The sequence below is a fragment of the Polyodon spathula genome, chromosome 5 (genome assembly GCF_017654505.1).
Source record: "Polyodon spathula isolate WHYD16114869_AA chromosome 5, ASM1765450v1, whole genome shotgun sequence".
Lineage (NCBI taxonomy): Eukaryota > Metazoa > Chordata > Actinopteri > Acipenseriformes > Polyodontidae > Polyodon > Polyodon spathula.
The window spans coordinates 70492568-70507743 of record NC_054538.1 but is presented as its reverse complement, the minus strand read 5'-3'; the positions used below and the strand labels follow the sequence as shown (position 1 = coordinate 70507743).

The 15176-nt window shown below is 36.5% G+C and overlaps 1 pseudogene; it reads right to left on the bottom strand.

The window, feature by feature from the left end:
• Positions 1 to 12155: 12155 nt before the first annotated feature.
• Positions 12156 to 12677, bottom strand: LOC121316250 (annotated as a pseudogene).
• Positions 12678 to 15176: the final 2499 nt, after the last annotated feature.

The window sequence follows — 15176 nt, the reverse complement described above, 5'->3', positions numbered from 1 at the left end:
TTTAAACAAGTGACGGTTGCCCATTATATAGGTAATGTCAATAGGATATGCTTTTCTCAACCTAATTAATTATGATTATTTATTTTATATCTTTGTACGGAAGGTAATGTATCGAAAGAGAAAAACACAGTATGTATTTTAATTATTGTTAACTTTTAATATAATAGAGTGATGATGTTTACAAATATACTTTGCTTCTGTAAAGCATCTCTTCAGTTAAAATCTGATTTGCTGAAGTCACTTCTTGAGAGAGAGAGAGAGAGAGAGAGAGAGAGAGAGAGAGAGAGAGAGAGAGAGAGAGAGAGAGAGAGGGAGGGGGGGGGGGGGGCAGCTGATAAAGATATTTAGGTATTTCATGACAAATAGTTATAAAAACGAACGCTGAATGTCTGTGTTATAAAGTGCCAGAGCAGCTTTACATCAGTTAAGATACTGTATCAAAAGGGAGAGACAGAAACGAAAGTTAGACTGAGAAGTTGAACAACACTGGTACTGTATTTACTGTAGAAATATTGCATGACTCACTAGTATAGTGAATTGGGGGACATGCTGTATGAGCATTATATCCCGAGGCACATTATAACCAAAAGCCTTATAGCGAGGGAGCACTGTATAAAAAATATTTGAAAGAAAGCAAAAGGAAGTTACACCTTAGCAAAGTTTTTGACCTTGGGGTGTAACTATGTTTAGTTTAACAATTTTAGTTATTCAGGCTGGAGTTATTTTATTTTTTCCAGCTGGAGTTATTTATTCTTGTTTTGGCTTCGGCCAAAATTACGAGACGGTTTGCATAATTATCCCTTAGCGGTCCATTTATTCAGCGCTTGTCAGGCGCGATCAGGTCCAGTTTATTTTCACATGTGCTGTTTATTTTACACTCGCTGTTTAAAATATTTTTTTTTCAGAGGCAAAAAAGGCACTGAATTGCAAAAGGATACTCAGTACTGCATCTCCAGCCAAGCCCCACCCCTTGTTCGCTGTATTTTTCACACATTTCTTTATAGACATGTATACTGATAAATCCTCTCCTGATCACTCGTTTTATCACCAAACTCCTCAATAATGCAAGCATTATTTTATTACTATAACATCTCAAAAAGCTCTGCAAATGATCGTGATATTCTTTGTGCGCTGGATGCAGAAGCTGCTTTCTCCTTTGTTTATGTCCATGTTATCTCTGTGGCGCATGGGGCTATCAGATACACACTTTTTTTTCTGATTCTTTCGTCTCCTATCCATCTCACTCGGCCATTGAAAGGTTTTCTCGGCTTTTTCCAGAGAAAAAACGACTAGAGACCTGTGCTTTACGTCTTTTTGATGATGTTGGACAGGGTCCGATATCGGACTGGAAAGGGAAAATTGTAATGTCAGACCAGAAGTACCACAAAGGGTTAAAGTAATTGTTATTACTGTATTTTGTGGAGAGAAATATTTTTCTTTTCTCATTCTGTTTTTTCTGTTTTCACAGAGGCTAAGCCCACGCCTGTCTGCAGCATGTGATGAGGCTCAGCAGCACTGCACAGGACCAAGATAATAACCTATCATTCCTAAATATTCACTGAAAAGGGGGATTGTGGTCGAGTGGTTTGTATGTATTTGGCTAGGGATCCCCCTTCTGGCTCTCTGACAGCCACACTTGAGGAGGTGAGTCCAGGCACTACTGACCCTCCACGACATGGTGGCTAGCTTTGCCTGCCCCCCCAAGAAGGATGCAGCTGCAGTAATGACGGGGAGGAATGGTGGAGCAAAAAGTGCAAACGAAAAATGATGCTACAATAGGTAGTTAAATTACAAGTGAAAAAAAAAACATAGGCATTTGACTGTTGTTAAATTGCAAGCTATCAAGACTTGGGTGGGCTTTCATTATTAGTGGGGTATATTTATATGATCTAAACACTGACACATATAAATACAGCAACCCTAAAACTGGAAAATCCACTTCATCGCAACTCTTTCTATATAAATAACCCTTGGAGAAAAACAAGTGGAACCAAATAGTTGAAGGACGACATTGTTTAGATCAGTCATTGTTGACTTAAGTATTTAATACAGAGCCCTGTACTTTACTTCAGTGATAGATGCATTCATAACAAAATAAGCTGTCCATTACATGTGCACTTGGTGTCTAACTACACAGCTTTAAACATCATTAATAATAGAGTACTAATTAGTCTGAGCTAATCCTCCCTTAGCTTTGATCCTTTGAGACTGACTTCCTTCCTTGGCTTGCAGGGTGCCACCATCCAGCTACACAATTACAGGTTCAATTATTTTACCATATACTGTGTTACTGAATGCCTGTGGCTGTAAATATTTAGCTGCAACTACTGAAAACAAAGCAAGTTGAAATTACAGGCATTCCCTTAAAAAGAAATATTGTAGCATGCAGGATAGCATTTAACAATTAGATAGAGATCTTCAGTATGTGATTGATGGAAAAAATAGTCTGAAATGCATATATAGTTACTGTATATTGAAATAAACTTGGAGAGCTATGGTGAGAAGAACATCTGTTTAGTTTATTAACTGACAGTCTGTAGCTTATTTCAAGGTTGTAGGTTTTGATACTTGAGCAATTGTTTATTTTTATTTTTGTGTTATACTATAAAACAAACTTTTTTATATATAGTGCCTTTCATAGGACCACCATCACAAAGCGCTGTACAAGATAGTGAGGAACAGTGCATAATACATTAAATACAGTACATAGTACATTAAATGCAAACAGTGAATAAAAATGCAAATACATTAAATACAGGCATATTACATTAAACACAAGGCTAGGATGTGAATTCTAAACATTGTGGATGCATGTGTTATAAAGAATAAAGAATCATACAAAGAAGATGGAGCGAAAAACCTGAAATAGCAATTTAGACAACAGATAATAACACATGTCAGGCTTAAACAGCATTGAAAGCAAGAAAGAATAAGTGGGTCTAGAGAGTTGATTAGAAGCGAGCGACTGTGGGAGCTGCATGCACTAAAGCTGGGAGAGAGTTCCAGAGAATCGGGGCCATGAAGCTAAACTAGCATGCTCCTGGTGTGTTACACTTTTGCTTGGGTATAACAAGCAGGCCAGAGTCAGAGGACCTCAGCTTGCATGCAGGGACATAGCGGGTCAGCAGGTTGGAGAGATACTCTGGACCTGTGTGATGAAGGGCCTTGTAGGCAAGCAGGAGAATTTTGAAAGTAATCCTGAACTTTACAGGTCGCCAGTGCAGCTGGGCAAGATGGGCTAATGTGATTTACATCTGGTAATGATCCTAGCATTACTGCTACTGTGTATATGTCAAGAGTAGGCCTACTTCAGAGTTTCTTGCATTCTTATATAGTTAAGCTGATCTATTAATCACATGTCATCAAATGCTTTTTTTTTTCTTTTTTTTTTTACTGTTCCTCAAATAAGGACAGTATATGAGGCATAGCAGTAAATAGCTATAATGTTTCGGAATCTATAATTATTGGTTAGGTTATCAAAAGTCGAGGTAACTTATATAGCTGGCTAAATAATAGAAGAACCCCACCCTGAGATGTATGTAGAATTGAACTTTTGACCTAAGCTATTTATGGCCTTCAGTATTTGACTTGTAAAATAAATGTGCCCTATGCTTATTCCCACTATCAATGTCTGCTTTCTGGTCTGGATTAACACTGAAAAAAAATAAAATAAACCTGCCTATTGCTACAAGTTACTTATGGGCATATCTAAATGACCACATAGCAGTATTTACCTATCAATGTTTCTTTTTTTATTATATAAATTGCCATTTTCAGAGTATACATTCTTCTCACTATTCTTATATGCCATTACATTTTCTAAAACAAAATATTAATGGGAATATATTAGAGTTATAGAGGTATTATGTTTGAACTAAAGATTTAGATGTAGTTATGTATGGTCATATCCCAAACCACAGGCACACTTTGAAGTTGCCAAGCTGCCCACAAATTCCCACGGTAGGACTGCCAAGAAAACTTTAGCCGTCTGCCCAAACATAGTCAGTCTTGTGACTCAAGCAAACACAGGGTTTTCAAGTGGCAGCGTACATTGTTGTCTCTTTTGTCAGGTCCTTTTCTGTTAGTTTCCACTAGTCTCTCAATTACACAGATGACACAAGATTGCTTTCAGCATGGTATAATCAATTGTGTAATTATTTTTAATGAGATTGCAGTGAGACAACAACATTTGAACTTGATGATAAATGGCTATTTTTCCACTGTTTACATCCTGAAACATGTTGATAGAATATGCATGTAGTTTTGAAACATTGTAATAATAAGACTAGATGTGCATCTTGTTCCACTAACACTGAATATTAGTCACATACCTCATTTCAGGGGATGTGACTACCAACCTGGAAAAGGTCAACCACATTTCATTTTGTAAACACCCCTATATATATATATATATATATATAAGATATATATATATATATATATAACCTGTTTTTGCTCTAAACATCTCCAAATGCAACATGATATATAGGTATTCAAGACCTTCCCAAAATGTCTGCCTCAAGATTGTTCAAGACACAACATGGTTCACAAATCATGAAACCTTTCCGACTGGATAATAATTAAAATTGGAACATAATTTCTGTTAAAAAAAAGTGACTCGGACTGCTGTATGTCCTGCTTAACTTTTGTAAGAGATGTGGATCCCTTTGGCAATATCTGCATTTCGGCGTAAATCCCTTCTTATAAAAGGCATTGCTAACGTTATCTTCCTATCCAAGACATGCATACAAATGAAGTCGTGGTTTTTGGCTTTAAAAATCATATCTTTGCATGCTACCTAGAGGCTTTACAGTATATTTACTTACTGTGGGTATGCTGACATGACACACTCGTGGCATATAACAATTTAATGTTAAACAGTACTGGAATGGAAAATGTTTTGAGTGAATGTTCTGATTTGCTATTTTCCTTGAAAACCAGCAATATAATTAATGTGTCAGAAATAGATGAAGTTTTTTGACCAATTTTTTGCTCTTGAATTATGTTTTCTTTTTAGTCTTTAGCATGGCCAGTTAGTTGTTTACAAGGGTTTCCTGGAGATAACACGCAGCACACAGCACGCATGCACAGGACGCAGCACCTGGCATGCAGCACACAGCACACAGCACACAGCACGCATGCACAGGACGCAGCACCTGGCACACAGCACATAGCACGCATGCACAGGACGCAGCACCTGGCACGCAGCACACAGCACACAGCACGCATGCACAGGATGCAGCACCTGGCACGCAGCACACAGCATGCAATACACAGCATGCATACACAGGACGCAACACACAGCACACAGGATGCAGCATGCAGCACACATTATAGAGCACACAGGACACAGCACACAAGACGCAGCACACAGCAAACAGGACACAGCATGCAGCACATGGGACACAGTTCAAGAACAATCAACATGACTTTAGCAAACAATAAATAATAGCTTCTGGTGAATTTCCATGCTAATGTATTTTTATGGCTTTCTATTTATCCACTGTGGTAGTGTAGCACAATTGGTGGTGTGCGTTCCCATATTGCCCCACAAGTCTGCCCTCACAGGCTATCGGAGAAGTTCACTCACCATGCCAATTCAATCCTTAATTTGAGACTGCCAGCCAATTTGCCAGAAGTGTGCTGCCATTTTGTGATATGATCTACTGCTCACTGTCGGCCAAGCTGAGACCACAATACCAGATTAAAAGAGGTGTTCAGAGGTTAAAGGCTAGAGCATGGGTCCACTGTACCACATACACATTAACATGAATTGTTTTTCTGAAAGCTGGATCACATTGGTCCTGTTTCATTATTTGAGTGGAAAGATGATTCTAAACACTTTAGTGTGTCTGCTGCTTTTCACATAAGTTGCGGGCTTGATCCGTTATGACCCGCTTCTGACCAGAGTTCAGTGCTTTTATACAAACGCATCTATTCCAGGAACATGCAGGAAACTGACTTTAGTAAAATTTGAAATTTGGAGTAAATTTCAGGAAGAACTGAAACTTAATGTTTTGACACCTTTAAGAGTTTTAACAAAAAATGGACATCTATATAGCTGAGACATTTTTTTTTTTTTTTGGCCACTGCCCTAAATTGTTTTTTGTAATTTGATTAATTTGTTTGTGTTGGTTGTGCTCATCTGTTTATTACTATATCCACTTTCGTGACCAGGGCCCTGTTCCTCGTAGCTGGCTAACTGAGGTAGCCGGATAACTTGACAGAAGTCTGGCTTTTTCTGTTCCTCGAAGCAAGCTTAAAGTCTAGCCGACTAAGTTACCATAGCAACACATCCTTAATCTTAAACCTGCTCCAGTGCAGGCTAACTTAAAGTAAGCCGGATCTGTATATAAAAACTTGTACTTCTACCAAATGAAAGCACTTGATACACCCCTCTAAAATGGCAACGCCCTTCCTTAGAGATCCCAAAGATCAAGGAGCAATTTTAATTAGATTAGCTTTTCGTTGGGAAAGAGTATTGAGAGATCGCCAAGATCCTTTGCATCATTCAGATGTTTTGTATTTGAGCGCTATAAATTGGGTCGGCAAAGTATCATTTACCTAATAAATCTACTTGAGCTGTACATTGCCCATACCACCCGGCGCAGCCGTACGTTGACAGTAACACAAACTATATGCATAGGGCTGCGCTTTTTTGCTAGTGGCGCATTCCTGTACTCAGTTGGCGATGCTGAAAATATCAGCAAAGCCGATGCATGCCGTGCGGTCTGAAGGGTCAAACCCTCCCAAAAGAGATTTCTTAATGTGTTCATCACATTTCCGGGACATACAAGGGGAAATGCCATCAAAGAGGGCTTCTATTCAGTAGGAGGTAAGTTACTAGGTTATATGCAATTTAATTAATAGGTTATCCCATCATTATCGTTTATTAAGTAAGCTACATTATTATGCAGAGTTCCCCAAAGTCATTGGTGCTGTGGACTGCAGTCAGATCCCCATCAAGGCACCCTCAGAACCAAATGAGGCAGATTTTGTGAACAGGAAATCCTTTCACAGCATTAATGTACAAGTACTTATGACGTTATCACTTACATGACATTACAAATGAGCTACAATTCTGCAACTGATGCAAATAATCTAACATTTTAATGACTAGTAAAATGTAATGAAAAACTAGTAATGATTTTAAAACTTGACCTCAATTATTCTCAGATGATCTGTGACAGATCCTGAGACATCATTGTCGCATGTGTGGAGCTCCACAAATTTAAAAAAAAAAAAAAAAAAGCACACACATTTAGCTTATCTGCAATTTTTTGCAGCAGCAGCAGCAGCAGTGTTGCATTTAGTTGTGAGAATGCTTTTATATTACTCAAAACTTTCCATGATAAGCTCTTGCTCAGTCAGGCTGGAAAAAAAGTTGCTCTCTCTTTCAACGTCACCTTTCATGAAGAACATTGTTTCAGTGCTCTGCGATTCTCCCTTTGAGGTAGCAGGAGCACACGCAATTACCCTGATTTAACGAGACACTTTTAGCCTGTATTCACCATCGAGGAACGGAGATAGTCTGACTTCAGTCGAATCTGGTTAACCTCTGATTTGCCTGAATTAGTTAAACCAGCTACGAGGAACGCCCTGTTCCTCGTAGCTGGTTTAACTAATTCAGGCAAATCAGAGGTTAACCAGATCAGAGGTTAAACAGAAGAATCTAAGTGACGTCTCAAGTAGCTTGAAAGTGGCTACAGTTTATTTATTTATTTAATTTTACTTAACTTTTATTTAGCGAGGAAAATCCTGTCGACATCAAAACTTGTTTTTCAAGAGAGACCCGGGATTTTCCTCGCTAAATAAAAGTTAAGTAAAATTAAATAAATAAATAAACTGTAGCCACTTTCAAGCTCCTTGAGACGTCACTTAGATTCTTCTGTTATCCTGAGATACATATCACCTACAAATACCAGCACACAACTGTCACACTGCATAGAAAGGTTTTGCATATTTGCATACAAGTGGATTTTCTAATGCTTACCTACATTCATTTATTTTCAAAAGTCTGTGCATTTTAGAGCCTTAAAGGTTGTATGTTGTGTATATATATATATATATATATATATATATATATATATATATATATATATAATATATAACAACAATAAAAGATACAAAATAAAAGTGCTTGTCAGGACACCCCAATGCCTATTTACAATTGTTTAATCTACTGAAATTTGGCTGGAATTTCTAAACACATTTTCTGACTGAATGTAAACAGTGCCTAACTCAGTTTTGTAAACTAAACACAGCTGCAGAAGTTTAGGGTATTGAAACTAACCACAAACATTGCTTTGTGATGACTTGATAACCAGCAGCTAGAGTACAACATTACACTGGGACATTTAGATCATATATATATATATATATCATATATATATATATATATATATATATATATATATATATATATATATATATATATATATATATATATATATATATATATATATATATATATATATATAAAACACCTTGGTCAGTGTCACAACTTTCACATACTTACACGCACTGAGCTAATGTTTCCTAACCCAGAAAATCGATTTGCCAATAAGTCCTGACTGTGGTTAAGAAAAAGTTGTATGGGCTTGAATCTGTATGAGGTGGCTAAGCTTCTATTATGAGTTAGGGATGCCTATGTACCTTCCCAGTAGTTCCTTACAATAGGTAAATAACATTTTATCTTATATAAAATCATTAAGGGTTTAATGTGCTGGTAAGTGATAGTACAGTATTATATAACTGGGTAATAATCAATAATCAACCCATTGATCTACATTTGTAATAAATATGGTAATATTTTGGGGGTAACAAAGTAAATTTGTCATGACTTGCTCTTTTGAATATCTTTAGAGTTTTATTAACAAGGGAATCTGAATGGAATAAAAAAAAAAAAGCTAAGGATTCCCCACACCAACTTGTTCTACAGCTAAAGCAAAGCCTTTTGCATCATCCTATACAATTAGCATACCGCTAATTTTAGTTTAGTTTTTCATACGCTTAACTAAAAACTAATAAATTGAAAAAATATGACATTTTACTTGAATGGTGAGGTCATCACTTCATTCTCTGTACAAATCATTCAGGTCTCATGCATTAGCACGTCCACGTTTTAGCTTGAAGGAAGCTTTTGAGGTTAGCAAATGGATAATGTCAGATTGTTTTTGCTTGTGTCTAATGCAGCAGCCAAGTCTAAAAAAAAAAAAGATAATAAACGAATTGTTGTCCCAACAGCAAGTCGGTGCATTTCTCATGGGATGTATGATATATGGATTTCTCAGAGGAACTAGTAAGAACATGTATTTTTCTCAGTGGGATGCATTTCATATTTATAGAGATCAAGAACATGGCAAGGTAGAGGCCATGTATTTTTGGCATTCCCAAACTTTGAGAGAAGACAGACCATGGTTTATGGCTAATGTTTTTTTTTTTTTTTTTATTTATTTCCAGTTTTTTGTGTGAAATGGCCTGTCAAGTCCGGTCTACAGAGTACAACAAACTAACAGGCAATTCTTTGCAATTGTTGCATGCAAACATTTTTTAGTCACTGCAAAAGTTAAGCACTGCCTTGTCTACTTGCATGAAACAAGTCAGAATATCTGTGTCAACATTTTGCAGTGTGTACACACACAAGTTGCATGCAACAAATTTAATTGACAGGACTTTAAATAATGCCATTCATTTTACTGCATGTGTTGAATGCATTGGGGAAATGTGGTAGCCTTATTTATAAACAGGCTGGTTTAGTTTTTGACATCTGCTGTATATATATATATAAATGGATCAAAAACACCTTTGAACTTATTGTACTAAGGAAATACAAGTGGAGTGTAGAATTAATGATTAAACACTGCAGTATGTCTTAAGAAAATAGCAGAAAATCATGTTGTCTTAACAAAGATCTAGTTTCAACATGGTAATTAAAAGTGTGCTGTGGTAAAGGTGAGAACAATTGAGCTACAGTCCTAAGAATTAACCTTTAAGAATACTGACTGCCTCAGAACCTGTGCAGTGTTGGCAGATGAAATATGTCCAGACTATACAGAACAGCAGTTTAATTAATTGAAAATAATGTTCCACTTAACAACTGATACTTGTTTTCTACTAATATTATATCCATGCAACCTGTGTAATCCACAATCAACACACATTGACACCATGTGATGAGCATGCATTATATAGATAGAATGAATATAGGATTTAACAGCATGGAAGTTCAGAAAATTCATAAAGATATTATTATTATTCATACATATTATTCAATCTCAAACAAACCCTTGACTCTGCAACACCTAAAGAGGTCAATCTTGTTCCGATACCACATCACAAATGGCAATAAAACTGAAAGATTTTTTTCAGCACCACATGTTTTTTCCTACAGGTATCCATTTTACAGCAAGAAAAAAGGTTAGTACTGTAATTATAACTTGGCAGGGTATTCAAGTTACACGTATGTACAAATTGCATGTAGAATGAACTGCCTGCAATTCATTTAATTTACAATCTAATCCAGTCAAATTGAATGTTTTTTTAAAGTGTTACTTATGACTGCACCCAAAAGCTGTATGATAGTCTTAGAAAGTGTTAAGAACATTCCATAAATATTTAGCTGGTCAAAACATTTTCATATACTGTACTGTAACGTTACAAATGCAGTATTTTCACTGATGTAATTTCGAGGGAACAACTGTTATTTTGGAATGTCTTAAATGTTTATATGAACAATAAGGTGCTCCCTTAAGTCTACTGCCATACAATTGAACTGTAATAATACACTGTAGCTGTTGGCTCAAGGATAAAAGACTTTACTTTAATTTTCTTCAAAGAAATGGTAGAAACAATCTTGCACTGCAGTACCTTGTGTTTGGCCCAGTTTGCTGTTTCCAATTTCTAAAGCAGTGAAGCCAATATAACTAACAGGCTATAGGCCTAATGAACAGCATTCCCAATAGTCTACATTTCAAAGTAAAAAACACTATAAATTACAAGCAGGTTGTCACTGGTGGAAAAGGTCAACCAATTGGTCGGATCATGTTGGCACTTCATTTTTGTAGTGTTGTCAAGAAATTTACAAACATCGGCCCATCAATGTTTGTTTGGTTTAAATTGAGTATGTTTACTTCTTTCGGCAATTTGAGGAAGAATAAAACATTTTCTTGTTGCCTAGAGAAGCATGTATTCACTTAAAACCTTGCAATGACATTCTTTACTTAGGTAGTGGAAAGATCGGAATCTGGGTGTACATGAAGACGTCTGTCCATATTATATGGGTCAGACTTATTTTACATGCACATCAGAGGAATACAGAAAAAAAAATCCTTGACTTAGAAGTACAGTTTATGAATAACTTGACCAAATGGGATCTGGGTAAATTATAAACACGGGCCATTATTTCTGCAACTTATTCTGAAGACCCAAGAAACCTGAGAGTTCTTTTTTTTTTTTTTTTTTTTGGTTGATGGCTAACTTCCAAAGGAAACCTATAACCGGATTATTAGCACCTGCTCATTTCTATTATAGGCATAGTCTGCCAGATTTCACTCACTTTACCTAGCTAGCATACTTCCCTGGCTGTCGAAGAGGAAAAAAATCTGGTATGAGTATATATTTAGAGATATCTGCCATATGGACTGTTGTACCCAGCTGTAGCCAAAAAAAAAAAAAAAAAAACATTATTTTGAAAAAATAACATATTGTAAAGTTTTACTTTATCGGATTTTTAAAACAAGGTCAGAGCAAGGTGGGCTTTTAAATCTTTAGCTCTTCTCTGGTGCAGCTATATTTTTATTCCATTGTGTTATTAGCCCTGTGCTTTTCATATACAGAAATTCAAAACCAGTGTAAAAGGAGAGGCTTAATGACATGATTTCCAAAAAGAATTGGGGCAAAGCTCACACCAAACTGAAAATAAATAATATAATTTTTATTATTATTATTATTATTATTATTATTATTATTATTATTATTATTATTATTATTATTATTATTATTATTATTTTATTAATAATCTTTTTTGTTAAGATATCATTTCGTGGCGGCCAAGCTGCAACACCAAACTGAAAAATACATAATAACATGTCTTTCTTTATGACGGAATTCGTCTCAGCAACAGTAGTATAGTATTTTTGTTGGAGAATCTTTCTTTATTAAATTAGATGTTCATTTTACTTGTCTTCAGGCTTGTTGAAGCAATAAGTCAGACAGCACTTTCCACAGTAGTGTCTGTCAAGGTGGCTGGCCATGAAGACCCCCGCACTGCATTCGTCAGCAGGGCACTCACGACGCAGGCGGTGGATTTTGCCGTTTTCATCAACCTTGTAGTACTTGAGCACAGCAAGCTTGACCTTCTTTCTCTTATGCTTGTTCTTTTTGGGTGTGGTGTAAGACTTCCGCTTTCTCTTCCTGGCACCACCACGGAGCCACAGCACAAGGTAAAGTGTGGACTCCTTCTGAATATTGTAGTCAGACAGAGTGCGCCCATCTTCCAGCTGTTTTCCAGCAAAAATCTATCTCTGCTGATCAGGGGGGATGTCTTCTTTGTCTTGAATTTTGGCCTCGACATTTTCGATTGCATTAGAAGGCTCAACCTCAAGGGTTATAGTCTTTCCCGTCAGGGTTTTCACAAAGATCTGCATCTTGAAACAGACTCCATCACTAACCTCCAGTTAATATTAGTAGTAGTAGTCATAGTGTTTGAGGCACAACTGATATTTATGTAAATAATTGAAAACAAAATTGAGATATGTGCTTGCATTGTAATGAGAAATGTACTTCACATAATTGCATAATACTAAGTGAAATACAAATGCACTCAACTTATAACGGATCCTATTAGAACAGAGTTCTGTTTACAACCTATTGAGGAGGCACGTCCCTGTCAGACAACATGGGTTTTCATGGTGAACTACTCTGGTTAACACACTTGTTTATAAAGTATTGTAGCGAAATAGGTTCTCGCATGCAGGCGCATCACACATGGTAAAACAATCCACCCCCGGGTGGTGGGCGGGCGCGAACCCGGGACTTCTCGTACTAAAGCATAGAGCCGATACCACTGTATAAAAGAGCGGGCTCCACTGCAAGGAGCATATAATCAGATTTATGTCTTCGTATGTGATTACCAGCCCTGCTGCTGCCTTCCCCCGAGCACGCTACAGTATATACCGTTTAATACGTTTTCCTGTTCCGCAGAAAGGTCTTTTTGTGTTTAATACGTACAGTTTATTATATACAGTATCGTTTAATACGTACAGTTTATTACATACAGTATCGTTTAATACGTACATTTTTCTTGTTCCACAGGTAGATGTTTTGCTCAAGTAAGGTACATCCGAGACAGTAAATGACAGTCATGGTGGAATTTGTGACGTCAGTAAAAAAACAGTTATAACTGCTGTTTTCTTTTATTGTTGGCACAGTCGCTGTACAGTTTAAACGTGTAACGTATAAAATTTTAATTACATTTAGCGAAACTCTAAATTTGTAAAATGGTACTGTATATTACATTGTACTGCCCACAGGGGTGTGTTTTGTAAAATAATAATAATAATAATAATAATAATAATAATAATAATAATAATAATAATAATAATAATAATAATAAACTCCCGTTCTTTGGCAGTTAAGCTTTCTTATATTGTTGATATTTACCGGTATTTATTTGACAGGGACACAAACATTTTTTTTTACATTTAAGGTACTTATGTTCGCAGTTACATTTAGCATTTCGAATTGTGTTTACTACGTACTTTGTTTATAGAGTACTGATTGGAGTCCGTTATAAGTGGAGTGCACCTGTATATTGTATATATGATGGCTTGGGTGGTGTGTGTGGGTGACGTCAGACCAGGGAAATGAAACCAGACATAGGTAGTATGGGGCAAAATGCTGCTGCTGTGCTCATATTTAATAAATAAACAAAAAATAAAGATTTAAGAATTGGATATTGGCACTTGGATACTGACACATTTGATGATGCAGATAGTTAAATAAAACTAGCATTCAGCATCCCATGGAGTTTATAAGGTGAATCACTTCTTCTGAATTTGGACTTGCTATAGTTTGTGTGGGATTCTTAGATCTGGAATTATGTTTGTCTAATATCCTCTTCTGTGAAAAAAGTTGAGCTGTGTGAAATAACATTTAAAGACCAGAGCAGTATGATTATTACTGCACAGCAAGTGGGTGTTTCTTGGAACCCATGGGTTTAACATCTTTCATGTCTGTGTGGGCACAAGCAATACAAAAAAAAAAATATATCGCTACAACCAAAATCTGTGACTAAAGTGAAAATATTAATGGGGTGGAAAAGTAGTTTACAACTCAAAATGTCCATTAGGATTCAGGATTTGATGAAGAACTGAAATTTAATATAAAGAGTGGGTGTGCAAGCTAACCTTTTCCTGCTTAAATGTGGTCATTGGTGAATTATGGTTGCCATACCACTCCTCCATAAGAGTGAGTAACATTTTTAAAGTCTCTGGTGTGACTTTCCTGTCAGCAGTGTTCATGTACTCCAGAAAAGCCAGTGGAACAGTGCACCAGATGGGGACTTCATGAGATTCTTGTTGTGATGATACAGAATTTCCCCATTTTGTTTGATGTTATTTCTTCTAGGACTCTTCACTGTCACTGGTATGTTACATTATTTCGCACATAATTTGTATTGTATTTTAATGCTCTATACGAAAATCAGAACACAAGAAAATGTTGGCCAGGCAGAGGTAGCCCAAGAACTATATGACTAACCTTAGGGGTACAGTAATTAGCTGCAATGGTCCCTGTATTTTTTGGTCACATGTTTCTGAATGTTCACAGAGCTATAGCTATATCGCTCGACTGGGGGTATTTATTGTAATTGGGTTGCTTTGGTTTTCACTCACAAGTGAAGAACACATGGATTCGGTTATGTTTGAGGGCTAATGCTGCTGGTCCTATGGTATCAGCATTAAGATAAGGATTATACTGGAGTAAGGGGTTAATTTCAGTTTTAGAGTAGAGAAAGCAGAATGGTTGTGGCCTCCTTTTGTCCAAGATTAGCCCCTCCCTCAGTAATGTTGCAACACTTCCAATATAAAGAGCTACAGTCCCCACTTTTAAAATCATCCACTAAGAACTAAGATTGTTATTAGGGGCATATTTTTTTGTTTTTGTTTTAACTATTT